The sequence below is a fragment of the Epinephelus lanceolatus genome, chromosome 9 (genome assembly GCF_041903045.1).
Source record: "Epinephelus lanceolatus isolate andai-2023 chromosome 9, ASM4190304v1, whole genome shotgun sequence".
Classification (NCBI taxonomy): domain Eukaryota; kingdom Metazoa; phylum Chordata; class Actinopteri; order Perciformes; family Serranidae; genus Epinephelus; species Epinephelus lanceolatus.
The window spans coordinates 44,235,569-44,250,840 of record NC_135742.1 but is presented as its reverse complement, the minus strand read 5'-3'; positions in this window follow the sequence as shown (position 1 = coordinate 44,250,840).

The window sequence follows — 15,272 nt, the reverse complement described above, 5'->3', positions numbered from 1 at the left end:
TCTTAGTCTAATCCTGAACTCTGAGTTGACTTACCCTGAGCTGGGGAACTCTGAGTATGCGGCTCCAGAACAGCTGATTTGAATTAGTTCAATCAACTCTGAGTAGGTACACCTTGAGTTAAGCGCGCGCACAACCACAATAAAAAGCCATCATCAATGGAGGCCCAATACCTTGATTCACCATGGCAACCGGAGAGAAAAAGGGATCAACTTATTTTACACCTATGGAATTGGAGGTGCTCATGAATGCCTACAGCGAATATGAGCATATATTTCGTAAAAAAAGTAACACCGCCTAAGCTGCCAAGGAGAGAGAGGCAGCATGACAGAAAACCGCTGCCCGAGTCAGTGCCTAAGTTTGAATGCACTAGTCCATTAATTTAACATTTAACCGCACTTCATTAAAATCGTAGCATACAGGTGAAAAAGTAGTGGAGTGGTTTTGAATAAAAAATGATTTTCATATAGGTGCAATCTCACAGGGGAAAAACGCACTTGGAAGCAGCTTAAAATGATTAAGTTGAAGTTGAATGAAGTTCCCTCTTGGCAAAAGTTGGAAAACTTACTAAAACTGAGCTTCTATAAGACAATGAATATTGCGGAGGGCGTGGCTCATCACATAAAGGTGTATAACATCTCAAGGGTTTCACCGATCACCACGCAACTTTGTAGGCATATGGCCACACATAATCTGAGGAGACCCCTCCATTATTGACCCAATCAAATAAAATGGGGCCGCTAGAGAGCTAATTTCTTATCGAGGCCTAACCGCCATATCGACTTTTATTAAACTTGGTAGATACGTAGAACAGGACGCCTCAAGGTGACTGAAGAAATTTAACTTTAATTGGCAGCTGAGTGGCGCTATAACAAGAGAAAAATGTTTAAAAATGGCTACAATGCGACCGATCGCTGTGGCTCCCCCTGTGGCCCAATGTTGTGGTTTTTTTCAAACTTTTGGTATGCTGTACATAATCACGGAAACTGTCAGTGTGTCATTCTGTCAGTCAGTCATTCTGTCTGTCCCACATTTTTCTACTCACTGATGTGGTCAGTCTATGTGAAACTGCACATAGGCATTGAGGATTGGCATAGGTAGAAGTTGACAAAGCTACCAATGGGTATGGACTAGTTTGATTTACTAAACAAAGTAGCTTAAATAACCTATCATTCAGTGGCTATTTCATTATGTACTGTAGGCAGTGTTGGGAGTCGTTACTCAAAAAAGTAATGTATTACACATTACACATTACTTAGGAAAAAAGTAATCCCTTACTTTACTTGATTACTTCCTGGAGAAGGTAATTAGTTACAATACTCGTTACATTACTAATTACTCTATAAAATTGCCTGAAATGCATTGTCACGTAATTTGCCAGATAACGATATAGCATTTAACCTTACATATGTGTAACAACCCTAAGGTAGGTATAGATGGATATACCCAGAGTCGGCTTCACGAGGGGGCACCAGGGGGCAGTGCCCCCTCACTTCATTCACTGTGCCCACTCACTTGTATAAAAACATATGTTTTCTCCCATCAGTCTAATTGTAGCGATGACTGAAATCCATCATGCCATTAGGCTGTTGCATAAGGTGTCAGGCCAGAGCTTCTTGTTCATTGCACAGCTGGTTCACAAGGTAGGCCCTTAAGCAGACTTCCCTCTTTCTCTCCTTAAAGGGGAAGTTACGTTTTTTACAACCTGGACCTTATTTCTGGCATTAAATACGGTTGTTTACTCACCCAGATAAGTTTGGTGTCATTTGGAGTCCTTTGGAAGATATTTAGATCCGCGAGAGCCGCGTACATCCATATAGTGGGAATGATCGGGGCACTGACAATGAGGCTCTAAATAACAAATTATCTGCTGCGAAACTCCTTGTCATCATCATCCGGGTCATTTATACTGACCTACTGTCCTCGCTCCTGCTATCTGCTGTAAACACATGAAGCTGCCCCCATTTCTCCCCGGGTCTCAGTGCTTGTTTGCGGCAGAAACTCTCTCATCCTCTGCCTCATCCCCGCATCTGTGTTCGCCGCTGACCGGCTAGACATGGAGGACGACCCGTTGGCAACAGCCTGAAGCCCGTTGTCACTAACTCTTAAGTAAGGGGAAGATCTAATGATGAATTTATGTAACGCAAGTAACGACTTAAGTGTTTGATTAGTAACTGTAATGTGATTACTACATTTAGGGACAGTAGTGCCTTACACTACTCGTTACTGAAAAAAGCCATTTTTGGCAGTAACGCGTTACCCCCAACACTGACGGTAGGTCACTAGCAATTTAAACCCCCCAAAAAATACTGTTTCAGCTTGTACATCTTGCCTAATATCCTGCTTAGTAACATTTTAGTATACTCAGCCAACAGAAAGAAGGCAGAGGCCAGCAAAACATCACTAATGTCATATAAAAAGCTACCGTTCGCAAAAAAACATTTGCTCTGATGAGAGTGCACATCTGCAGTGTGTCAGATTTGATATGTGTGGCCAGAGAATGTTGTTGAGGTAAATGATTGAGTCTAATGAAAAACGGTACCGTTCAAACAGATACTCATTGGGGAAGACAGCACATCTAAACGGGGTCTGAAGATCCTCTCCCGGCGCAAGGCATTACGAATTAATTCTGCCTCGATATTGATCGGATTTCCTACATACGGACAATCCATGTCTGTCTGCCAGCTTGCTTCAGGTTCGGCAGTAGGGAGGAGACAGGGTGAACTCAGGGTTGCTTATATAAAACCTGCCAGCGAGCAGGTTAGGTTCACAGAGTCAGTTGCCATGGTGAATGACTCTGAGTTTGACTTACCTCTCTTTCTGGAACTGAAAACCCAGAGTTTCCCTCATTTCAGGGTTAACATACTCAGAGTTTTCACTAAACCCGCTTTCTGCACCCCTCATGTTGCCCAGTTTTTGATATACATGTGTGCTTTATTTCTTTCCCTAAAGGCTGAATGGGTGCTAGTTTCACCTTAGAATAACCTGATCTATGTTACCCTAGTTATCCTCTTTTTTCTTATTTTTTTTAGTTTTAACCCATGAGCCGCTTCCAGTTTAACCTGTATGTTTTGATTGATAAATGCTTTTTTGTTGAAAGCCCTACCTGAAGGTTTTTTTTTTTGTTTTTCAATTTTCAGTACCAGATAACTTAAGTTAAAAGTAAGGGGATGAGACAGTCTTAATGCCACTGCCTTAATTATTTTAATGGCAAATCAAATACAGGCATGTGTTTTTGTTTTTGTGTTTCATGTGTATTTCATTAAATGTTGTATGTTTGTAAAGTTGTTAGATAGGATCCTTGTCAAGTATGAAAGGAAGGTTAACCCCTTCTTGATTTTTCCAAAGATGATGTATGACATGTAGTGGTTTAACAATAGCAAGTTATAACTGTAACAGCTTGGGTAATAGGGCAAAATGAAATGCAGTTTTTACATGGCGGCAAGATTAAGAAAATATTTAAATTATCTGTGTGCAAGAAACACACCCTAACTCTGAAAATGAGTTTAAATGGAAATCAGAATGGGGTAGGAATATATATTTTAGTCATTGCCTTAGCAATTGTAGGGGAGTTATGATTAAGATGATTACGTTTAAGAATGAACTGCAACACACAATTCACTCTATCCAAACTGATGAGGATTGAAGGTGGATCACATTAGATGTAACAGTAGATAATCTATACATAAATATAATCAATATTTACGCTCCAAATGAAGATAATCTAAACTTCTTTGAGGAAATCCATAATGTTACTTTGTCTCAAGAGAACAATAACGATGCTACAGTCGGAGATTTTAATACTGTTGTTTCTTAAATAGCGATGATGTGAAGGTGATGAAGAAGTCTCCAATGACACCATCTTGCTTGCATAAAGAAAGGTTTATTACAAGAAGTGCAGCATCTATCAAGCATCTAGAATGCTTGAGAGAGAGTTCGAAACCAATATTAACTGCTCTGAATATCAGCTCGAAATACCATGCTTATATAGGGCGGTTGTTTTGATGAACTTTGAGACAAAATGTGACAAGTGACAGAGAGACAGTCTAGATGGAATCCAACCTTTCATCTTACTTATCTATCCTTGACCTAAGCCATGATAAAATCTTGACCTGGGCCCCTAACTGATCATATAAGACCCCGGTCATCACATAACATGTGGCACGTCAGATACTACAATACAGTATTAAATATAAACAAAGTCAGTGCAGGTACTCATTCTTTCAAAAACCACCCTCAGACACTTAGTAAAATTAAAGAACTTAAAGCATCCTTAAACTTAGTGGACAATAGGAGACGACAAAATTCAGAATCAACTAGATATACATGGCATAGAGGGCAGCAAGCTAGCCGTATTTATTATTTCCTCATGTCCTTTTATCTAATTCCCAATGTATCAAAATGTACTACTGGTGACCGCCTAAGATCCGACCATGCTATTGTAACAATTCAAGTCAGCACAGCTAAATATCCTTGGGGGCGTGGCTCACTTTTAAATGAAGTGATTATTGAAAAAACTAAAGAACTTATTGAAGAAAATTATGAAAACAATGAAAACACATTGGACCCATGCAATGTCTGTGTGCTTTCAGAGGAAATGCTATTAAGATGGGTTCATGGAAACAAAACAAAAAAATGTGATAAAGGAGAGGAGCGTAATGGATGAAATAAATGAACTGAATAAAAGGCTGGATGAAATGCAAGTGCATTGCGCTGAAACCATTTATTCAATAAAAAATAAACAACAGGAACTGGAGAATTTATACTCTGCACAGGTAAACAGTATTATCTGTAGATCTCATGCTATTTGGATGGAAAAAGGCCTCAGATTCCATGTCAGCCTGCTGTCTACTCTTCTATTGTGTGGCTGCTTTCATTAAAGCAGCCAGTCACTGAGGAATGTGAAGCTGTGGAGCTGCTGCGACTCACTACTTTAGACATTTGCATGTCGCTTGTTGAAGGTCGCCACCTCCCCAACACCCTCCCTCCCTCAGCCCCTAGCTGAGTGTTTAATTAAACTTTTCTGTTGTTGTGCACGCAGCAGGTTGGAGTTAAGCCTAATGCTGCAATCAGGGTTGTGGTTGGGGGTGGGAGTGTGTGTGGGGGTGGGAGCAGGAGTGGAGATGAGCAAGGCATTCGTCAACTTACCAGAGAGGAATCCGCCAACCAGACAGGTCCTGGGTAAGCTCCCCCCACCCCAGCTCCCAAAGGTGGGGGTGGAAGCTGAGAGGACTGGGGAAAGCAACAATCTATTAATCCACATCCTACACTTGAAAGTGCAAATTTAGAGTTCTTTACTACACATTTGTCTTGATTAAGCACCGAAAAAGTCAACAGTGTCATGGGAAAAGATATGTTTACTTTCTCAATAATTAACTTAAAACTCAATCAGTGGCTATAACCTTAACCGTGGTGTTAATATTGTTAGCCTAAACTTAATCACAGGAAATCGTGATTGGTCTCTGGTGTCAGAGTTCTGCTCTTTGTATGTGCAACATCCGCCCCAGCTACCTACAACTTTTGTGCAGCACAAGAACATCACATTTCTTAAACCAGATATATATATATTTTTTTTTGTTAAGAAGACGGGGTTAATCCACACAAAAACATCATATCTTACAGTGGTTGTTCAAGGTGCAAACTTGCAAACCTGTAATATATTACATATTGTTAGTTACCTTCATTTGAAAATAATAAGTTACTTATTTATCAGTTTATTACAATTAATTCCAAATCCAGTGCTGCGCAGGTCTGACCCATTCATGCATTCACATACAGTGGTTACCACTTTATATTAAAATAAAAAAAAAAGATACAGAACCATTAAATATATGAATAGCCTTGGATGTAGGGAGGATCAAAGTCTGATAATTATGAGATATGGATACATATTTGTGGGCCTATGATATGAATCACAAAAAACAAATGTTAAGGTTAGTACAACAAACAGACTGGCATGTGAGTCAGTTACTGTGATGAATGCAAATTAATACACTGCAGTAGGAAGAACCACTGCCAGTTCCCTGTGCACCGGTCAGCTACAGCAGCAACGGAGAGAGAGTTGTATATAAAAACAAGACGTGTGCTGGCATTACTCTGTAGTCGAAGGAGATGTGAATGGAAGCATCCAACATATACCAACATCACTCAGGTGTGCCGATCATCGAAAGGAGGACAGAATGAACCAGGGGCCAGCTCCTTATCCCAGCTACTTTCAAGTAGCCTTAGGACACAAAAGTAGAACTGGATACGTTGTACGTCGTTATTTTAATGGAAACACACTGAACATAACAACACACAGTACAGCTTGACCCAGACGTGCTGATCACCAGCACTCTTCCATAATATAGTCTGTAGTGACATGACAAGACACAATAACCTTTGGGGGATATTTTTTGTGGTGGCACACTGGTGGAAATGGAGCAAAAATGAAAACATGGGACAGAATTGTTCTTATTGAAACACTGTTTAAGGAATTAGCTTACAGTAATCAAGTAGTCCACTTACAGTGTTAATTACAGTGTTAATTTTGGGTCTTTTCGTACAAGACAACATATGGTAAAAAAAGAGAAAAAACTATGGTACTGCTATTCTTTTTCCTTTGCCTCGTAGTAATCTGTTTGCCCCTGTAATGACTCAGCTGTACTGTATTTTCAAACTTGGTGAACTGTTTGCAAATTTGCGTTTAGTTTTGCTTTTAATTATTTTTACTGCAGAGCTGTCAACTTTTCAGAAAACCTTGGAGTGAAATTTAAAGGAAGTTGGGCGGGCCCCAATCTAATGGGGGCCCTTTTTAGGGTTGCTACCATACGTCAGAGACATTTTATGTAATTTGTAATTTAAGTAAAGAAACATGACTATTTACAGCCATTTCCCCCATTTCATAACTTTTAATCCTTACCTTAAGTAGCAAGAACATAGACAGACAACATCTCTCTTTAAAATCACCATCTTGCGGGTAATTTATTTCCACAAACATAATCGTACTGCAGTATTAGCAAACCTTTACAGTATAAATTTAAATGCTTAAATTAGAACTGTTTGTGTGCAGTGTTGTACTGGCTTTTGGCTTTCTTTGAGGCCTTGATGAGTGTCCCAGAGGGCTCCCACTTGAAGAAGGGCTCAAGGTCAGCCATCTTGATTGTCATTAGAGAAGGTTCCATCCAGGGCCAAGCTGTTCCTGGTTTTGCTCTTATTCAGCCAACCTCTTGAACTGGCTAACCCCTGTCACTTCTTAAGAATAAAATGCCAAAGTACTATACTAAACAATCTAAACAGTAGTTTCTGATAACTCCTTGGACTACTGTGTAGATTCATTCAGATGGGATCAGAATAATAGGATAATGTGGAAAAATACAGTCAGAGATATAACCTTAGAGTTTAAACCTTGATTGTTTTGGTTTGCCAAGATCAATGACCATGTTATTATTTTGCAGTCTACACAGTGTTATGTTCCTGGAAGGCACATTCATAAACTTATTTAGGCTAGCCTAATCAATGATTTGGCCTATGCATGATTAATTTTATTTCAATTCTTTTAAATTAGCTTTTGAGCTAATATTTCCCTGTTCTTGATCTTTTATCCTGAATCATGCAACTCAATTTGTAAAGTCTGTTTTAATATGAGAGCTATAAATTAATCATCAGTAAATGTCTGAAGTGAAATAATGATAGTTAAAATATCACCGCGATGATGGTTTACAGGTACATGTGATGAATCAGTGGTACAGGAGCTATTATAACTACTTCCTGGTCAATCATTGAGTCCACGCTTCATACTGATGTTAATAAAGTGCATTTATTCTTCTGGCATGTTGATGAAACACCTTCATTGAACACCGTGAAAACTAAAAAAATGAGGAAATGAAAATCTCAATGAATATTTGTCCTGACAGACAGCAGATTTCTAATCATTCAAACACATGTAACTCAATTAGGCTACATTACAACAGTTACCTTTAAATTACATTATTTTCTCTTGTTACAAAACTTAAAACGATACAATGTAAGTCCTGTAACCTTTAAGTAAATGTTACTCTTTTACACCATTCAATACAAACATCATAGTAAGAATTCAAATTGTAAACATAAACACTGTTAGCTTACTGAATCAATTGTAGTGCATTATAAACAAAAACGAAACTTCTCAAATAGTGCATAACTATCATTCAAAGTGAAGCATGTGCTACTGTGTCAATAGCCTTGTGCAAGCTAGCTAACTCATACACAGTGATGTAATGCAAACAAACTATTGTTGTGCAAATTAGCGTTTCACACCACAAACCATTCGGTTGGTTACATCAAAAGAAAAGGTTAGTACAGAACAAAGGAAAGCTATTTACCGTGTGCGCCCTTGACCAGTTGTAGAATGACTGTAAACTTCTCTCCTGCTCTGTTCTCTCTCGCTCCCTCTACTTTACTTCCTTGTTTCGTGCGCTCTGAACTGTATCCGCCTAGCAGACAACAACATCCGGTTTAGGGGAGGGGGTTACTAATAAACAGAAATAAACTCAAAATATATTTATGGCGTCATTTACAGCTATTAATAGACAGCTGTGCGTAATGAGTGTGCGTTATGACAGCTATTCTGTGTAATGACAGACTGTCTCTTAGGGCCGTTTTATAGTCGACGCAAAGGCACGCAGACGCTAACGCATTGTGACGCATCGAGACGCATTGGCCGCCAATAAACTCAAAATATATTTATGGCGTCATTTACAGCTATTAATAGACAGCTGTGCGTAATGAGTGTGCGTTATGACAGCTATTCTGTGTAATGACAGACTGTCTCTTAGGGCCGTTTTATAGTCGACGCAAAGGCACGCAGACGCTAACGCATTGTGACGCATCGAGACGCATTGGCCGCCATGATGCGTGCTTGCGTCTCAAAATGTGTTTTGATACGCAAATGTTTTTTTGATACGCAACGCAGCGACGCGTGTAATACCATGCATTGCCAGCGGGGGTGATATTGCAAGTGACGCACTTGAAATTAACCACTTTTTGTTATTCACAGAAGACGCAGGTAGTCGTACAAGGTGTGTGCGTGTGCGCGTTGCCATCCTTGAGAGGCTGCAGGAGATACGGCAGGAGAGAGAGAGGGATAGAGAGAAGGAGAGAGAGCGAGAGAAAGAGAGGCAGAGAGAGAGAAGCGACATACATGTCACTTTTTGTAATTACCTGTGTACTTTTTTACAAGGTTTCCCACAGGAACAGAGGGCTATATCGATGCGCGACATCAAACAACTAATGCCACACCACAAACCTTTGTAAATTATGGTTAGACGGATATGCAGTCAGGCCTACATGTTAGATTGATTAGGTTTATTTTGTCTCCTTTTTTAAAATTTGTTCACTATTTTCTTATCTTCAGACAAAAAAATATAGGAGATGTTTCTTTTACCTGCTTGACAGTTTCGACTGTAACTCCAGTCTTCCTCAGAAGTGTCATCCGACGTGTTGCTGACGTGTCATTTATCAGCTGGCCGGCCCAACAGACCTATCAGAATCTGTTGGGCCGGCCACACCGCTGTTATACCGCTGGTATAACACCCCCGCTGTTATACAGTCTCTGGAGGAGGGAATCCCAGGTGTGCATGGGATTCCTTCCTCCAGAGACTGTATAACAGCGGGGGTGTGGTCTCTGGAGGAGGGAATCCCATGCACACCTGGGATTCCCTCTCCTCTGTTGGGCTGGCCAGCTGATAAATGACGTCCTCTTCAGTAGCCATTTTGATCTCAATATCAAATATGAATATCACCCGTAATGTTCCGGTGACTCTGCTACCTCCTACTGCGCAAGCGATGTATTGCATTTCAAGTGTTCAATGTTTTGACTATGACGCCTGGGATCCACTGCCGTTTTTTGTGTCCGCTGTGACGCTTATGCCTATTCATTTCCTATGGATCGCGTCAAACCGTTGCTGACGTCCCCGCAAAGCATTTTGGGTAGGCGGCGCGGCCGTTTGAGCAGCTTGGGCGCGTTGACCGCGACTCAACTTTATGCAAATTAACCCGTCAGACGCGAGGACACTATCCAATGGGGAGCAAGCTTGGTGGTGGTCTGTATTTTCCCTCTCTGGAACAACATGGCAATGGAAGATAAGCTAATCGTAGCAGTGGTGAGCTTTCCTATCCTGTATGACCCCTCTTTAGAGGTATATCGGAACACTGAAATGAAAAATGAGGCATGGAGGAAAGTGGCCTACATTGTTGAAAAAGATGGTAGGGCTATGACATAAATGAAGTGTTCAAGTGTTTCATTGTACAGTTGACAAGGCTAGCGGAGCTAACAGTAGCCCACTGAGCTACGTCCATCTGTATTTCTGCAATTTTCCGGGCTCTGCCTCCAAAGTGTCCTTTTCAGGGTAGGCGTCGCGTCCGGCAACGATTCTCGGTGACGTCAGTGGATCTGAGGCATCAAAGGAAGCGCGTCGCTTGCATTGCTTGCGTCGCTTGCTCGCGTTGCGTGCGTCAACTATGAAACGGCCCTTAAGCGGCAGGACTAATGAATGGTAAAGCGGGCACTCATATCGATAAGCAAACAGATTTAAGGGTGCCACGGCATCAATTCACACAGTGGGTGTGGAAAAAAAAATCTATAAACTTGTTAGTTTAACACCTGTGCATAACAGGATCCTCACATAACTTTGCCAAGCAGCAGTCAGTCAGGGGGTCAGAGAGCGTGCTAACGGTGATCCTGCGTGTCAGAGTCTTTGTAACCATGGCAACAATGACGGTGAGTGACAGACCTGTCATTATGTGTCAGCCTCTTCAGCAAATTCTGATTCAGTATTTCTCAGCTGTGTCTCCTGAAGTTCTTTCGGTTTGATAGCCTATTTCCCAAGTCATTCCAAGAACATGAAAATAGCAGCAGGGTGTGCACAGGAATACATTTTATTTTTCAATACGGGACAATCCTGTATTATAGGCTACAGGATGGGTGCAACACTATGACACATAAACACAATGCACGTCTGTCCAGAATCCTGTGTTACACAAACATTATACTAAATTAAATAGCCTACCATTTTAAAAGTAGTAAAACTGTAGTACCTGTGTCCCCCTGCAAAAAATAGCAAGTTAAGGTTCCAGAGCAGAATGTCGATCAGTATTATTTTTGACAGCGTGAGAAATAGAGGCGTAGAATAAGTGCATGTAAAATCTGCGTGATTCTCACGCTGATTGTGTTAGAGTTGACAGCTTTGGTGTTGTATTTTCTGTATTGATCTATCTTGTCTTTAATATTTTTTCTGCCCAGGGATTGCAGATTACAAATTAGCTATATAGCTGTCTCTGGTTCAACAGGTGTGTTGTGCATGGCCCCTTTAAACTAAACTAAACTAAACTAAAAACAGTCAGTACAACTCAGTAAATAATGCAGCTCTTTATGTAATACATATAAATGTCAATTAGATTTATTTATTTACTTGTTTATTTGACATGGACAAATGCATGAAACATTGCTAAATGTATGAAATATAAAGCAGATGAAATGCATACAGGTATCTAGCCATGGCTAATTTTCAACTCCGGTCCCTGGCTCAGGCTTTTAGAATTAAAATGGTAAGTGTAAGATTACTGAACGGAGTAATTCAATACAGTAATACAACACAACAGTTAAATACAGGCAATGACTAAGTCAAAGAGGAGACCACAATAAGAACAGAGATAAAAAACAAAACAAAAAAACAATGACTATGGTGTTGTTGTTGTTGTTGTTGTTGTTGTGATTTAAATCTACACGAGAAAAAAAAGAAAAGAGTTTGGTCACAATAATCATCTCCTTAAGGCCCGAACATACTCGGGCGTACTATAAGCAGAACGGACTCCGCGAGGAATGTCCGCAGTCATTCGGGCTTCCATAGTCGAGCGCACTTCCGCGCTGTAGTTTCCTGTAAAAATGTCCGTGAAAAATCCCCGCAATGTGAAAAATACATGCCGTGGAGTCCGTTCTGCGTATATGTTCCGCCCGAGTATGTTCGGGCCTTTACAGTGATCTATTTCAGCTGTACAGACATTATCACTATAATTGGTTTCCACTGTATATCTACAGATGCCTTTTGTTCAAGAAGGTTCAAATTAAAGTTGTCATTTATATTAACTATTATTAACTAATAACTATTATGCATTGGAACATAGATGGAGTCATACAGTTGGACAAAGTTATATTTTTCCTATAATTCACAACACAGGTAGTAAAGACGATACAGGCCAATAATTAAAGGCCTAGTCTAGGATTTAGTATTTGGGCATCTAGTGGTGAGATTGAGAACTGAAACTTGTCAAGCATGCAGAGGCCTGTACTACGAAGCAGGATTTGGCGTTAGCGAGGTAACTTTGGGGTTAACTTTGGGTTTTCAGTACTACGAAGCTGGTTCTTTATTTACTGGGATAAATCACTGTGGCAATTTATGCTGAACGGCTAACCTGCTCCGGAGCAGGTTAACTTCAGGTTATCAGATCACAGCCTGACAACATCCCGACCTCTGACCAATCAGATCACTGAGAAAAAAAGTATCCATGAATGAAAGTCTAGAGTGACAGGTAAAAAAGAGGAGCCTATATGTTGTTATAGGTCTTTAGAATAATTTAATATTTCCAGGTCTCTATTTCCACTGGTTTTAAAATAAAGCTTCTAACAAATAGAGAGATGATTTACAACACTAAACACATGATTTTAGCAGGATTTGAAATTATTAAGTTTATTTCAGTCCACAGTGATGGCAGACAGTGGTGCTACTTTTACACTCTGATTCCATCACTGCAGCTCAAAATAACATGAGGCACGTGTGATGAGAACTAGGATAAAACAGATATTTTAATAGTCAAATAATCCACGCACTGTTAATTGGCTCCCATTATTATAAATGTAACATTTTGGTCAGATACACCTCATTAGTCATTAACTACTTTTCCCCTTTTTACATGAGCAGGCTCGTGGCTGGATAGGAAAACCCAGAGCTGACTGAGCTAGTTGATAAACAGCTTCGTAGTACCAGTTATCCAGACGGCCAATGTTAGGGTTAGTCAAACCAGATAGTGAGAAGATATCCTGGGTAAGTTGAACTGGCTTCGTAGTACAGGCCTCAGGAGAACTACGGAAGCCGATACAAAAATGTTAATGGTTCTATCTAGAGTCAGTGTTTGTGAACAGTGGTTTGTGCATTCTGTGCTACTGTAGAAACAACATGAGAACTCCATGGATGAGACAAGTTTTGTATGTAGATATAAATGGGTTATTCTTAAGGTAAAGAAAACACAATTATTTCTCATTTTTAGGTGATTAAAACCTGATGAAAACATAATTAATAATATTATATTCAAATTCTGCCAATAGATTCCCCTAAATCCTACATAGTGGAGCTGAAGTGAAAAAATATATCTTGTCTGTAAATACACTTGACATTTTTTAACTAAAGGAAATCTAAATCTGACAGTTGTTAATTTCAATTTGTTTTGTATTTCAGCTCTATGTTGGTATATCTCAAATATTATTTCTCCACTGAAACATGTAGACTATGTACTTCCTGGAAGAGTTACAGTGAGGGAAATAATTATTTGATCTCCTGATGATGTAAGTTTGCCTCCTGACAAAGAAATGATCAGTCTAAAATTTTAATGGTAGGTTTATTTTAACAGTGAGAGACAGATAATCAACAAAAAATCTAGAAAAACACATTGGAAAAAAAATATAAATTGATTTGCATTTGCTAAAGTGAAAGAAGTATTTGATCCCCTATCAACCAACAAGATTTCTGGCTCCCATAGACTGGTTATGTGTCCACGAGGCACACAAATTAGTCCTCTCCCTTTAAGAGAGAAGCCTACTCCTAATCCCATCTTGTTACCTTTATAAAAGACACCTGTCCACAGCCGCAATCAATCAACACCATGGCCAAGACCAAAGAGCTGCCCAAAGACTTCAGGGACAAGATTGTAGGCCCGTACAAAGCTGTTGGTGCTATCATTCGCAAATGGAAGAAACATAAAATAACTGTCAATCTTTCTCGGCCTGGGGCTCCACACAAGATCTCACCCTGTGGGGTTTCAATGATCATGACAATGATGAGCAAACAGCCCAGAACTACCAAGAACGGCTTGTTAATGATCTCAAGGCAACTGGGACCACAGTCACCAAGAAATCCATTGGTAACACACTTCACCGTAATGGACTGAAATCCTGCAGCTCCCATTAGGTCCCCCGCTCCAGAAAGCACATGTACAGGCCCATCTGAAGTTTGCCAATGAACACTTGAATGATTCTGAGAAGGACTGGGAGAGGGTGTTGTGGTCAGATGAGACAAAAATCAAGCTCTTTGGCATAAACTCAACTCGCCGTGTTTGGAGGGGAAGGAATGCTGACTATGACCCCAAGAACACCATCACCACTGTCAAGCATGGAGGTGGATGCATTATGCTTTGAGGGTGTTTCTCTGCTAAGGGGACAGGAAAACTTCACCACATCAAAGGGAAGAGGGACGGGGTTATGTACTGTGACATCTTGGGTGACAACCTCAAAGGGTTGTGGATGGGTATTCCATCATGACAATGACCCAAAACACACAGCCAAGGCAACAAAGGAGTGGCTCAAGAAGAAGCACATTAAGGTCCTGGAGTGGCCAGTGTCAGGACCTTAATCCCATTGAAAATCTGTGGAGGGAGCTGAAGCTTCGAGTTGCCATACGTCTTGAAACCTTAATGATTTGGAGATGATCTGCAAAGAGGAGTGGACCAAAATCCCTCCTTAAATGTGTGCAAACTTGGTGGCCAACTACAAGAAACATCTGACCTCTGTGATTGCCAAAGGGTTCTGCCACCAGGTGCTAAGTCTTGTTTTGCTAAGGGATCAAATACTATTTTCACTCGACTTCTAACTTTTTTCCAATGTGGTTTTTTTTTTGGATTTTTTTGTTAATTATCTGCCTCTCGCTGTTAAAATAAACCTACCATTAAAATTATAGACTGATCAATTCTTTGTCAGTGGGCAAACTTGCAACATCATCACGGGATCAAATAATTATTTCCCTCACTGTAAGTACCTATATCTTTAAGCATTTATCCAAAAATATCTATTGTTGTGAAAGTAATTTGGCTGCTTTTTTCATCTTAAACTGAATATCTTTCTGGTTTTGGCTCTCTACAACTAAAGCTACGGTATTATGACATCACCAAGCAATTCAACTATTAATCTGGAAAATAATCAGCCACTTAATTGATCATGAAAAGTTGTTAGTTGTCGTTAGTTGCAGCCCGTAAATTGTCCATGTGTGGG